A 15,266-nucleotide genomic window follows, 5' to 3' on the forward strand; every position below is an offset into this window, starting at 1 on the left:
CACATGATTCTCAACCAATCATTTCTTGTCATGTACTTTCAGGTTTCAGTTCACCACAAACTCTCAATGTAGTGGGTTTCTTAAAGAAGCAGAAAGTAACAGTGTTGATTGGCTCAGGTATAATTTCATCAACAAAAAGTTGGCAACCCTTCTAAATTGTTTTATATATCCAGCCCCAGAGTTTCAGGTTTTGATTGCAGATGGGGGCACAATTAGTTGTTCAGGGAAGTGTCATAGCATCAAATTATCCATGGGAGATTATCAACTTGATACCCCGATGTATGCGATAGCCATGGGTGCAATAGATATTGTTTTGGGAGTAAAATGGCTTACTACATTGGGAACAATTGAGATGAACTACCAAGAACTATTCATGCGATTTCAATCACAAGGAAAGGTAGTAGAGCTAAGGGGCTTGAAGGAAAAATTCCCACAGATGGTAAGCTCTCATCAAATGTAAAAAGTTCTTAAGAAAGGTGCGGATGGATTTATGGCCCAACTATGTTCATTAGAAGTCTCTCAATCTAATGCTCTTACTGATCCAAATTTACAAGCAATAATTGATCGTCACTCAGGGATTCTTGTAGATATGCCTAAAGGACTTCCTCCTAAGAGGGATCATGACCATGCCATATAACTAGTTCTAGGGAGTCAGCCACCAAACATTAGTCCTTATAGGTACCCACACATACAAAAAAGTGAGATAGAAAAAATTGTTGAGGAAATGCTAGAGGCAGGAATTATTAGGCATAGCCAAAGTGCTTACTCCTCACCTGTTTTGCTGGTGCGTAAGAAGGATGAAACTTGGCTCATGTGTCCAGATTATAGAGTGCTCAACAAGTACACCATTAAAGATAAGTTTCCTATTCTAGTCATTGATGATCTTCTAGATGAATTAAATGGAGCTATGTATTTAACTAGGTTAGATCTTAGATCGGTTTATCATCAATTTCGGATGGAGGGAGATATTTGTACAACATTTCGAACTCATGAAGGTCATTATGAATTTTTGCTGATGCCATTCAGTCTTACCAATGTACCATCTACATTCCAAAGTTTGATGAGTTCCATTTTTAAGAAGTTCTCTAGAATGTTTGTGTTAGTGTTTTTTGATGATATATTAATTTATAGCAAGACTTGGGAAGAACATTTGTAGCATGTAGATCAAGCATTACAATTACTCGAAGATCATCAACTCTATGCTAAGCGATCCAATTGTGCTTTTGGTCTTAAGGAGGTGGAGTATTTGGGACACATAGTTTCACATGGAGTAAAGGTGGACCCTAACAAAATTAAGGCTATCATGGAATGGCCTATTCCAAAAACTATTAAGAAGTTGATGGGTTTCTTGGGATTGACAAGATACTATAGAAGATTTGTGACCATAGATAAAATGCTCGATAGTTTTTATTGACCATGATAATATAAAGGAGTGCACAATATACAATTTGGGGCCATTTGTATATTTGCCATGTTGGACCTAGAAATGTTAGTAGATGTTCAAATGTTGCCTGTTACAGAACAATTAAGACTTATTGTAATAATATCAATCTGTTACACATATTCATTAGGTTCTTTCCTTATTCTTCTAACTGTTCAACATTTGATATGTATGAAATGATCTTTCATTCATTATCTATGAATAGAACTTTCAAACAAGCTTCTTCCTTTAACCTGTAATAAGCATATGTTTTGCTATAAGTAGTGACCTGTTATGTGAAACAATAGCCAAAACAATAACATCTTATTTCAGAAATATTTTTAGTGGACAAGTGTTCAGAGGTTTTTCTTTTCATAAAAAAATTGCTTTGTCTTTTCAACAATATTAAAATTTGACTCCATCTTTAGCCAGTATGTCTTGTACAAGCATGCTCTATGAAATGATAACTCCTCGAGGAATTCTATCATACACGTGACGCCCTTTTTATTTATTTAGACTAGTAGGTATGCAGTAATGCTACTAAGGATGTGTGAATTCACACAAACTCGTACACATTCTGCTGGCATCTTGTAATTGATAGGGCTAATAATAGGCAATTTTGTTACAATATTTATTTTGGCAATAGTGTATGGGGATCCTAATTTGCAAAAATTAGGACTCCATCAGCACAGAAATGTCTTATGTTGCAACATGGAAATTCCAAAGAATAAATACGTCATTTGAAGGGATTGGCTCCATGAAGACATTAGGCTTTGTTTGGTAATGGCAACTCTATGAGGAACAAGGTGTTCGGAGCATTGATTATATACTCATTGAACACATCTGATGGCTGCAAATGATTCGGAAAGCATATGTATTTGGACAAAAAGGGCCTAAAATCGGACTAAGAAGGATGGATTGCATGTGGGCAAAGATGGAATTTTGTTTGTATGGCCAAGAATGCAAGTAGGAATGTGTGCAAAATGATGACTTTGGTATTTAAAAGAGTGAGCTTTTACCTAAATCGGGTTCTCTAGAGGTAATTACATGTGGTAAACATGAATCATTTTTACTAGAGGTAAACATGTTATTGGGTTTAGAGGATGTAATGATTAGTTGCATGTGTTGGAAAATGGATGAAGTATGGATTGGCATGAAAGGTGAAAGAATGTAGATCTACTTGCATTCTTGGATAGGAATCTTCAACTTTCTTCAAAAACAAGACAAAATAAGCAATCAAACAAATGAGAAAAATTAAGTACAAAACAAAAACACACCTCTTGCTATTGACTCAGACATGACAAACTTCAAGATATCCCTTTACATGCAATTTCGTTTTTGGAGTGTGGAAGAGTTTTAACATTCACAAATGAGAAGACTTCACACTTATTTAAAGAAAAACTACAAACAATATAGGCTGACCAAAATAAGTAAGAAACATAAGCAAAGTTGAAATCTTCTACTAACTTCGAGCTCAATGAGCCAAAAATGGAGGAAAGAGAAGTTAAAATGAACAAGTCTTCTCCAAAATCGGACTCTTAAAGCACAAACGCATGCAATAACTTAACTTTTGACCAATTCAAAGTTGCAAATGGTAATTTTCATGGTCAAATACATGGATTTTTTGCATGTAGATGTCAGAATGCAAGCTCTCAAACCCTTCATATGCAAAATGTTTTGATGAAATACATATCTTTGGACATTTTTGGATAAAAATGTTCCCTCCAAATGCATCAATATGAGCCGTTTTTAGTTGAAAGAGTAAAAAAACATGGACTCCAAATGCATATACATGCATTCAGACTCCAAAACGTGACCTCCAAACTCAAATGCATGGGCTGGAAACAAAGATTTCTGGGCATTTTTGAGCAAAACGTGCCCTTGAGATGTTGTTGCATGAAACGTTTTTGGCATGAAATGAGCAAAAATGTGTCTTAAATGCATTTACATGCATATCCTTTCCTAATCGCACTCTTCCAATGCCATTGCATGTAACATTTTTGCCTTTATGATGCATATGGTGGTGTCTTGAGATGTAAACACATGAAAAAAAATAGAGTCAAATGCCTTCAACATGTGTTTTTATGCTAAATCACACTCTTCCAACCCTCTTACATATTTTAAATATACATAAAATGATATGCACTTGGGTGTTTTCGGTTTTGGAGTGCAAAATCAGACTCTCCAATGCCCATTGCATGTTACATGTTACATCTATGGCTGGAAATGCATTTTAGATGCAAATCAGACTCTTGGAAGTCCATTACATATTTAAAAAAACACGTTTTTATTTGGCCAAGTCCACAACTTGGCTTCCTAGAGAAAATTGTACTCTATAAGTGCTCTTATGTGTGACATCTTTTGCATGTAGAAGATAGTTTTCATGTCAATCAGACTCTTGGAAGTCCATTACATATTTAAAATGACTTGTTTTTCATTTGCCTTAGTCAATCTTTTCCATACAAGTGCAAAATCATACTCTATAGATGCAATTGCATGATGCATATTTGAAAAAAGACATGTTGAGTCGAACAACTTAATTGATCCATTTACCACATGTCTAATTGATTATTGAGTAAAAATCACTTTAAATGGGTCAAAATAGAAGATTTACACTATATAGTTTACATATTGTGTAAATATTTATCTATAAGCAACATTTTACTCAAATGTTTTAAATAAAACATTAGAGTAGATCTCAACAGCAAATTAGACTATATAGTGAACTATTGTCACTTAATGTGAAAAATTTAAAAAGTAACTCAACATGAAAATATAACATAAAGTGCACTTTTTGGGCACTTAAATAGTCATATCTTTTGACTACTAAGTCCAATTAAGTGCTAAGATATACCAAATCGAAGGGAAAACTGAAAGCAAGAGATTGAACGAAACAAAAAGCTTAAAGCAAACTAAACAAACACTTGAAAACGCAAATAAGGACTTTCAAGGCTCAAAAATCAAGAATAGGAAAACAAATTGGAAAAAGGAAAAGGACTTGGTGAAAGCCTTCAGTAAAAGAATTCACTATGCAAATCGGGGTTGATTGATTGATCAATGTTGGCCAATTAAATATTGAATTGTCTTAGAGAAATGTGAAACTAAGTTGAAAAAGTTTCATATTGTTATCTCCATTTTGTGGTGACAAATAGAGGACAACAAAGTCAAGCGGTTGGTGATTGGGTACACAGTGCCCACAGAAATCCTTGGCCAAGGTAGTTTAGTGGCACGCTTGCTACTATGATCACTAGAAGTTAGAATGCTGGCAGCTGGTAAATAGGTTGATGGAAGGTATCCATAGCCTAGTTGGTTGGCTAGTCGACACTCTAATATGAGTATACTCAGTGGAAGGACAGTGGTGTCCTAAGCCTAATCCAAGGGTAGGGAGGGCCTTTCTCAGTTGAGATTGTGTGGGATACTTAAGGGTCTGCAATTGGGAGGTTAAGCCCATGACAATGCTTCTCCTCTCTTCCAGATGCCAAGGCTTGCACAACACAAGGACATAATAATGCATACATATTTTGTATTTGACTTTGTGTTTCCATTTCCAATTTGATACATGTTGGATCAGTAATGTAGTTAAACCAATTATTTCTTTTCAATGTTTTAGAAATCAGTTTTTCCTTCCAATGTATTAGAAATTAGTGAAATTGGTTGATTTATGAATTGAATATGTAATGTAATTGTATGCATGAGATATGCTTATTAGATGGTAGTTATAACTGTCTTTCATGTGATTCAGAAAAGAAATGCTATTTTCCTTCATTTAAATCAATAGATTTGGGATATGTAGATCTAGCATATTACCATAAACTTCATTAAATCCCTTCAAGTGAACGTGTTTAGTAGTTGTTATAACTATCCTTCATTCATGTGAATATGAATACAAATGTATCTTTAATTATCTTTAATTGTTTAATTAGTGATGGGAAAATAACATGTTACAAGCATGCTCTCAAATGCATGTCATGTCCCCAAAAAAGTCGCCAAAAACTGTTGGGTGGATATTTTGCAGTTGATAGTTTGTGCAAATTTAGTCGTTGAATAGGTAGACCAGCCATAACATATGAGACCAAATCTCTCCTAGCTTTAAGAGAAGGTTCCCCCTTCTCATTGTTCTTTGGATCAACTCAAGGTAAGCAAGGAGTTGAGAGATTTTGTAAGAAGTGTTACCAATGTCCTTTCCTCTTATCTTTTAGGAAAGAATCCACTCATCCATGGAGTGAGTAATGGGCAAGATTAAATCTCTAAACTACCTTCTATCTAATAGTTGGAAACAATTATACCAATAAACCAACACCAACTCAAAGGCTGATTGAAAGCATACGAGTCTGGCTTTAAGTTTTGTTTTAATTTATTCTAAAAGAATAATCTCTACCATTGGGGCACAAAGACTTCTAGACATAGTAACACGGGGACGCTTCCCCCCCCTTTTTGCCCGACGTCTCGGAGACTTCAACGCACTGGAGACTTGGGGACTCCGTCTCCCCGTCCCCAGCGGTGCCACTAGATTCCACCACCTCCACCGAGGATGGGGGACATCCTGCTATTCACTATTTGCAAATTCGACTATTTATGTTTAATGTTCGATGTTCCAATTCAATGCAATGTTTCAAGTATTCACTCTTTTACATCTTTACATCCTATATTGCAATACATATTTTCATAACTAACATTTTTAAATACCATATGCATAGATATATACACCCGTTTTGTCCCTTGCCGCCATCCCCCCACCGTCCCCCCGCCGTCCCCAAATTAAGGCCCCTCTGTCCCCTCGTCCCGGAAACTTGTTCCCCCGTTTCGCCGTCCCCCTGTCCCCTAGGGTGGTGTAACTATGCTTCTAGAAGTAGTGAATCTAACTATTTTTCGTGAATTTTAGATGGCAATACAAGCCATAGTCAAAGCTTTTAGTCTATGTATCATCACAATGGTTCCCAGTCAAAGCTTTGGCTCCGATTTTTTCTTAACTCACTATGCTCAATTATTTAAACATACAATACAACAAGAATCAAAGACATTAGACACAAATTATAGTCATAGTTTCTAATTTGTGCTATCACAATTGCTTCCAGTCAAAGCTTCAAATCCAAATGGTTATTTTTATTTGCTTTAATTTGAAATTGGTACTACACAATCAAAATTATGCTTGCACAAGTTTGGCAGAGCTTTCTTGCATACAAAATAAAGATGATTTTTACAATGAGAGGGGCACTTCTTATATAAGGAAAAGAAGTAAGAGAAAGAATGAGAAAAAGGTGGGACGAACTCAACATCCTCGACTTAGTCAAACTAGGTGCGAAGAGTTATTGGATTACATGTGATGAGGACTTGTAATCGAATTACATGAAATTGCATCCTGTGCAATTGATCTTCTGCAACTACGAAGTTGAAAAACACTTGAAGAAAATGTTGAAGCTATTGATTTTGAATGAATCAATCTTGTAGATTATTTGCAAAGGCCTTGCACTCGATGGTGCAATTGTGGATGATTGCCGGATTGGAAGTTACTGTATTTTGCATAATTGTGTTCTCTTTGTGAAATTTGCACATTTTAGAGTTTTCAACACTTTGAAAAACTTCTCAATGATGTTTGGATGTAAACCTGTGAAATTTGCACATTTTAGAGTTTTCGACACTTTGAAAACTTTCTCAATGATGTTTGGATATAAACCTGGAAAAAGTTTCCCATCAACATCTTCAATCTCTCTCTCTCGCTCTCTCTTTCTCTCTCTCCCTCCCTCCTTTTTCAAAGTGCTTTGGTGCATTCCTACATGAACTCAGTTTCTAGGGCCACCATTGGGAAGGTGGAAACCACATGAATATTGTTTCTTTTGATTCAAAGTATGCCTCCTTGACTTGAAGAATTTTTTGTAACATGAAAATTCCAATGAGTATAGGTCTTCGAAGTATGGATTAGATACTTATTGAACACTTTTGAAGGCTGGAAATGAATGAGACAGCTTGTATTTTAGGCAAAATAATTGAAATCAGGTTTGAAATGGCGGATTGCATGTGGAAAAAATGAGGCTTTTGCTTTGGGTGACCAAGAGTGCAAGTTGGAAGCATATGGATATGTGAAAAATGAGAGTTTTGACATGTAAAAATGTGAGTATTACCAAAATCAGGTTCTCAAGATTTCATTGCATGTGGTGAAAACTTCTTATTTTATATTGTGTGAAATATGGAATCAAGTGTAGAGAGTGCAATTACATGTATGGGAAAGTTGAAAATAAGTGAGTTTCGAAAATGGATGAAGTGTGGGAGATGGAAACATGGAAATGCACTTGCATTCTTGGGTGAAAAACTTCAACTTTTCCCCAAAAACAAACTAAAAACAAGCAACAAACAAGAAAGAAAAACTAAAAGCAAAGAAAAACTTACCTCTTGCTTTTGATTCAAACTTGACAAACTTAAAAACCTCTCTTTAAATGCAATTTCGTTTTTGAAGTTGTAATACTTTTGCATTTGCAACAACAAGAAGATTTCAAACTTCTTTAAAGACTAGGACGACATTTGAACAAATGGACAAAAATGAGCCAAAGAATGCAATAAATTAGCAAAGTATGCGAGGAATGCAAGTAAAATCGAATCCTTACACTTACTATGAGAGCAAAGAGCAAAATTTGGAAGAAGTTTGGATGAACTTGTTCTCTTCAAAATCGGGTTCTCCAAGTGTATTTGCATGTGGTAACAAACCATCTTTGAAAGATTGAAATTGTAGCTTCAAATTGTGGTTGCAAGGTGCAAATGATCTTGCAAATCTCTTCCAAACTGTAGCTTCCATTTCTCCAAGTGATTTTAATGTTTGAAAAAGTCTTTTCAAGGAAAAATCGGGTTCTCAAACTTGAATTACATGTGCATGTATTGGTTGCAAAAGTTTCAAAAGTTTTATGCAAAATTGGGGTTAGGATGCCCTATTGTATGTGTGTTTTGCCTTAGAATGCCCAAAATCGGGTTTATAATGCCTAAACACATGTTTTAAATGGGCAAAATAAGCGCATTTAAGCCAAAGTTGGGTTTTCAAAGGGCAAATGCATGTTTTGAAATGCAATAAACCCAACTGTTTTCTCTTGAAGGGCGAAATTGAGGTCTTGCGATGCAATAGCATGTCACGTTTTGGGTGCGAGAGGCAAATTGCACTCTAAGTGCATTTGCATGCTTTAAACGTGCAAGGAAAGTCATGAATTTGGGCGTTTTTGGAGTTGAAGGCCAAAATTGAGGTTTCCACATGCAAATGCATGTTTTTAATATGCAACTTGAGTGCATGTATGTCATATTGCAAGCAAAATCAGAGTCTCCAAAGGCATTTGCATGTGCACCAAGCCAAAATCGCACTCTTGAGATGCAATTGCAACTTTTAAATATGCATGTATTTGTGGTTTTTACAGAAAATCACATTTTTGGATTGCCATTGCATGTTATGAAAATGTGCTTTTGGTTTGCACAAGTCAAACATTTCCACCCCAACTGGTAAATCGCTTCCTCCAAGGGTGATTGTGATGTAGGAGCATCAGGACATGCAAGGATACCTAAAGAAGAGAAAAGATGGATCCGAGGCAAGGAAGAATTTAAATCAATCTATTGGCATGTGTTGAAGCCAATCATGGCCTTAGGAGGCTTTAAAGATGATAAAAATGTAATGAATCCTAAAGGGCTTTTTAGGGACCTTAGGATCTTTAATGATTAAAATGGGGTAGAAGGGAAATATGGATTCAAATAAGTCCTTAAGAGTCATAGAAAGAGTTAGAAGTGGTTAAAATAACCTTGAAGACATTCTAGACAAGTTTGAGAAGTTAAATAGTTGATTTATGCAATAATTCGTAAGTTGGAGAATTCAAATATTGGAATCCCAACGATTAGTTTCATTTCGGAGGGAAATTAGCTTTAAGGAGTTTTAGGCATAACTAAGCATGGAAACCGACCCAAATTGGTTGGGATAGTTGTAGGGGATGTTGTTAAGTCAAGTTTGAGGCATTGTACGAAGGGCAGCACTGCGAATGATCCATTGCATGGATTGTGCAAGAAAACTCAATAAAACTTCATTTTTGATGCAATTTTGATGTTTTCTTGATAGCTTTTTGAGCAAAGGAGGTTCTAACCCTTGGAGGACATTATATTTTGTATTGACCCATTCTTAATGCTTTGAAGTTCATTTCTAATCTCTGATTTTGCAAAATAGTGCTGATAGCCATTAAGAGTAATGTTCTTTTTGGTAGTTTTTGACAAGAATTAATGTTTGGATGATCATTCCATGAATGACACTACTGATTCTCATGGAATGATCCATCCCTAACTTGTACATACTATTCTAACAATTACATGTGCAGCTGAGAGTTTGTTTGAAGGTGATCACCCAAGAAGGGATTGTTAAGGGATAATGGAAAGGTAGGTGTGGAGTAGCAGTAGAGGATATGTTTGAAGGAGGTGTAGATTTTATGATTTGTGATGTCTAGATACACCCTAGACAAGGTGAATCCACCCTTGTTCGATCCCAAAAGTGTTGGGACAACATCTAATTAGAAAGCCCTAGTTCAAGGGGGTTTGAGGATCAATTTGGGTTTTTTGGTGTAACAGAAGTTTTTGGATTAATTCCTTTTGGATTTGAAACATTTAGACCTAAGGAGAGATTGTTTAGAGTTTGGGGTCTTGGGAATACAAGGAACTTATAGTTGCTTTGTTAAATTGCCCTCTTTTTATACATTTTTGAGCCACAGTACGGTAACAATAGGATATGGTCCAAAGGAACACATGGAATCCTTTTGATATGTTGTAGTATGGCCAAATGGGTATTTGAATCCACCATTTGTTTGGAGAGTGCTTTGAAAAGTTTGAGAGGAAAATCCACTTTTGTGTCATTGGAGAGCTAATAGGAAATCAACTAGGTCTCTAGGAAAGTTTGAGAGATTTAGGTGTTGGATGTTGCTTGAGGACCAAAAATCTGTTGGAACCTTTTGAATTCACTTGGTTTTGGCCTAAGACACCCATCCTAATTATTTGGGAAGTGTTGAGTTGTTTGTGTACTATTTTCCTTGTAGAGGGTTTGGGGAACCTTGTATTTCCCTTATAGGTATAAGTGGGATTTACTTAGTTTTGACTCCCATTACCCTTACCTCTACATCAGATTGTAAATTTCCCCTTTTTCTAGGACATTAAAATCTGATAGCCCAATCCAATATATGACCTTTGAGGACTTAATACATAATTATTAAATCAATTTTAATTAAAGGAGAGTGAATAAGAGATGAGTTGGCATGAGGGACAGGGACAAGAATACAGAAGCTGAAGTGTCACAGGTTGGGTCTTTAAGAGGCAAAGAAGAAGCTCATTTCTTTATGCTTGGATTATTGCTTGGTTTTGGAGAACTCAAGTTTCTCTTGGAGAAACATTGGGAGAGTTTACATCTTCCGTTTCAGACTTGAGGACGCAAACCTTCAGACCATTGTTGGTGGATTGGACGTAGCGTCGGTTCATCACTACAGTGGATTCTAGACAGGGTTCATGATGGCTTTTACAGGTTCTTCTAATATGTTTCCAATTTGAATATTATTGCTGTGTTTATGATTGAGTTTTGATATCTAGTTATTGTATTGCTGATGTATAATGCAATAAGATTGGAGGTATTTTAATGAGCATTTATCGATTTATTTGCTGGTTTATATTACTGGTTTATTTTGCATGAGTTATCTATTGGTGCTGAAGTCTATTTGCGAGAAAAATTAGTAGAATATTCATCCAGAATATTACAGATTGTATGTTTTAATTTTCCTTTACATGGAAATCGCACTCTTGGAGGGTGTTTACATGTTTTAAAATACGCTTTTTGAAATAACGTGCACCTGGGTGTCCAAGGTAAATTTCACTCTCTAGATGCATTTGCATGTTTTAGTCATTTGCATTTGCACGAAAGAGGTAAATCTCACTCTCTGGATACACTTACATGCATCATGTTATTTGCATTTGCATGCAAAAGCTAAATCTAACTCTCTAGATGTATTTACGTGTAACATGTTATTTGCTTTTGCATGCACAAGGTAAATCTCGCTCTCTATATGCATTTGCATGAAACATGTTAGAAGAAAAGATATGTTGTTGAGTTGCATCACTTAAGTGATCTATTTAGTGCATGTCAAATTGATTATTGAGCAAATATTACTTAAAGGGGTCAAATATCATATTTACACTATATATTTTACATATGAACTGCAAATATATTCAAAAAGTAACATTTCACTTAAATGTTTTAAAATAAAACATTAAAGTAGATCTCAACATCAAAATATAACATAAAGTGCACTATAATGACTTAAGTGATAATAAGTCATAGAGTAACTAAATAACATAACATAAAGTGAATTTAAGATAAATATTTCAAATAGTGCAACTCAACATTAGAATCTAACATCCATTTTTAAAAATGTGTAGCTGAGTTTGGAAAGTCCACTTTTTGGGTGCTAAAATAGTCAGAGCTTTTGACTAACAAGTCCGATTAAGCCCTAAGATATACCAAATCAAAGAGAAAATTGGAAGTTAGAGATTGAAGGAAACAAAAAGATTATAACCAATCAAACAAGCACTCAAAAACACAAAAAGGACGTTGAAGGCCTCAAAAATCAATCATAGGCTAACAAAATGAAAAAAACGAAAAGGACTTGACGAAAGCCTTCTGTAAAAGGATTCACCATGCAAATTGGGAATGATTGGTTGATCAATGTTGGCCAACTAAATAGTGAATTATCTTAGAGAAACGCAAAATTCGATTGACAAAGATTCATACTGTTACCTACATTTTGTCATCACAAAATGTAGTACAACAAAAACCCCAACTGACTAGAGCTTGCATGAGTTAGGCATTGTATCAGTTTGTGGCATTTCCGAAATTGGGTCATAATAGTCAATCAAATCAACTGGCGGTGAGTTATGGTTTTCGGAAGTCACACCACTTGGAATGGGCAAAAAAGAAATTTCTTCAAAATTTCTTTTGAGTTCTGAAAGTTGTTGGGCCGTATTGTAATGTAATACGATATGAGAAATAATAATAATCTAGTGTTGGTTGGCCCTAGGGTTTTGTGTTAAATTCCTAGAACTTTCTAGGGTGGTGGTGGCTTTGGCTTATAGAACTTTGTAAGGAAAGCGCCCATGTGGCTTTGCATGTTTTATTTCTGAAATTCATAATTCCATACTTTTGGAGATAATAAAAAGTCAATATTTTGTTCTTGTAACTTGCTATTATTTCTCTATTTTTGTATTGTGTTTTTGTTATTAAGGGGAGTACCCCTTTATCAAATGGTAACATCAGAATTACAAAAACAATGTCAAGAAAGAGAAGACATACATGCATAAAATCCTTGTAGATTGTAATGGAGAAACATCATAAGACAAATAGACTTTAAAGAAAAAGGAATAGAGCATTCAATAATAGGTTATAGCATCGGTAAATGAGCTGAGAAAAAGAGGGATAAATCATATAACTCATATGCCAAGACAAGCTTAAACAAGGCTCTAACTCATGCTTGAAATCTTGCAAAGAAATAACCAAGAGAATGGCAAAGAAGAAAATACAAGAACGAATCTAGACCAAATTCAATTCCAAACTCCCTTTTGGCAACAAACCTTTCAATCCATTACATTCTAAATTGTGATAAGAAAAAAAACAAGGGAGAAATTCAAATTGAAATCACATGATCCATCTCAACCATTTTCTCCTCCCCTCCTTCAAAACAAACTAAAGCCTCTTAATAAATATTCGAGTGAGGATTCTACAATATCCACCAAACCAATGAACAATCACAAGAATCCGTTCAATTCCCTGCCTAGACTATAATGAGGAAGCCAATGTAATATCCAAATAACTAACCAATCATGTTATTTAATAAATGTTTCTTATATATGTATAAAAAACTCTAATAGTTAATATTGAATTAAAATTTAAATATTCAGTAAAGTATTATATTAGATCAATTGTTAATGATATATATTTGATAGTACATAAATTAGTCAATAATCATTACATCTTAAATAATTATACCATAGAAATAATTATATATCCTAGTATTTAGTTACACACTAGAAATCAAGTATTGATAATGATCATCCTTAGAATTAAATAATTAATTAATCTAGAGTTTAACATTAATACGATGTTTAATTGAAATTTATTGTAACCTTTAATAAATCTTGACCTTAATTATGTAAATTCAGATAGTATTTAATAATTAATTTAAATTTGACTAAATTAGTCATCATATCCCATTTGGATGTCAAAAGTACATGAAAGAAAATCTCAAGGAGGAGTATTACACATTGGAAGTGGTAACATCAAAAGGAGGTGTAGTTACACAATGTGAAACCCAAGAAGAGGTCAAAACAAGAAATCATCTACTGACATCACAAGGAATAGTCAATCCTTCATATAACCCCACCATTGAAAGTAAGATTGCTTGGATTGATCATCACAAGGGTACACTTACTTCATCTCCTAGATCCTACATGGAGAATAACATATTTAGGGAAGTCAGAGGAAGAATGGCATAAGTCGACTTATTTACACCATCCAATACAATCATTCAAATGACATCATCTACCAAGTCAAGAAGTTAGAAAGAAGATATCTCCAATACAAGAAAAGTAGTCACTTCCTGTACCCAGCCTCATCAAATTGTCGTTGATAAAGGAGGGAAGATGACATAAAAAAAATGGAAAAATGAAATACAAATGATGAAAAATAAAGATACAAAAGCATCTAAAAGTCATAAAACCTTAGATCATTTGAGGAAGGTAAGATAAGAAGTCTAGAAGTGATCTCATTGTCAAAAAGACAAAGCATAGAGACCAAGCCCTTCATGTAACCTAGTAATAATAAAAGAGATGATAACTTGAAATTTTTTCAGCAGATATTAAGAAAATACCTTCTTGGGAGAGATGAACACAAGGCTTGGGATTCCAATACATCTTTAAACAATCAACATGAAAACAAATTTTGGGATCCCGGTGCATCCTCAATCAAAGAAGAGATGGGAACTATTTTCAACATGATAGCAAACACTAACAATGGTTACACTAAACACTATTCAATCAAACTACACAAAGTTGCAAATTCAGATTGGGATTCCTTCTTTTAGACAAAGATCAAATGTTAATAATTTGAGTTTGATAAAGAAAAGGGGCAACCCTTCTCATATGCACTCTACCCAAAGCATTTATTGCTGCATAATGCTGACATTAATGTATGAGCTAATGATTATCGGATAATGACACACTCCGATAGAGAAAATTAAGTCCCCAAGCACTATTCCAATATCCACCTCTAACCCAATGAATGATCATTCATATCAATATTCTAAGAGGATGTTACACCTACATCGCCAAGATAGATGCAACAGATTAGATGATTTAGGATTCTTCTTTTGACATCATGAGAGAACATAGAAGGGTTTTAGTTCTATGGTTGAAGAATGCTCTTTTATGATAAATGAAGATCGAGTCCATGAGTTTAGGTTTTGAACACTCCTTGAGATTTCCAACAAGACTTTTACCATTTGGGCATAGGAAACAACATATCAAATTCAAAAAGGCACAATGACAACATAAGGGTAAACTCTTGAAGCTAAATTCAAATTCAATTTTCAGTGAGAGCTTCAAGATTGATAAAAAGAATACATTCAATAATGGATATGAGTCTAAGATCATCAAGGGGCATCCTTGTGAAGAGATCATTCAACACTAGACAAACCGCCTTAAGAATGAACACCAAAAAACCTTTGCTCCGAATAAGCAACCTAATTGCATCAAGAAACATTGGTGCTATAATCTTGGAGGTCCAAGCGTCTACAAGAGGGTGACTTGC

General features: G+C 34.8%; 1 protein-coding gene across 1 annotated transcript in view; it reads left to right on the forward strand.

Annotated features, from left to right (window-relative positions):
- The window catches only part of LOC149549291 (cytosolic endo-beta-N-acetylglucosaminidase 1-like), a 231,080-nt gene that overhangs the window by 166,166 nt on the left and 49,648 nt on the right, over nucleotides 1–15,266 (forward strand). The gene's annotated exons all lie outside the window — the stretch shown is intronic.

The sequence above is a fragment of the Cupressus sempervirens genome, chromosome 7 (genome assembly GCF_028749045.1).
Source record: "Cupressus sempervirens isolate cs-2001-9-10 chromosome 7, ASM2874904v1, whole genome shotgun sequence".
Taxonomy (NCBI): Eukaryota; Viridiplantae; Streptophyta; class Pinopsida; order Cupressales; family Cupressaceae; genus Cupressus; species Cupressus sempervirens.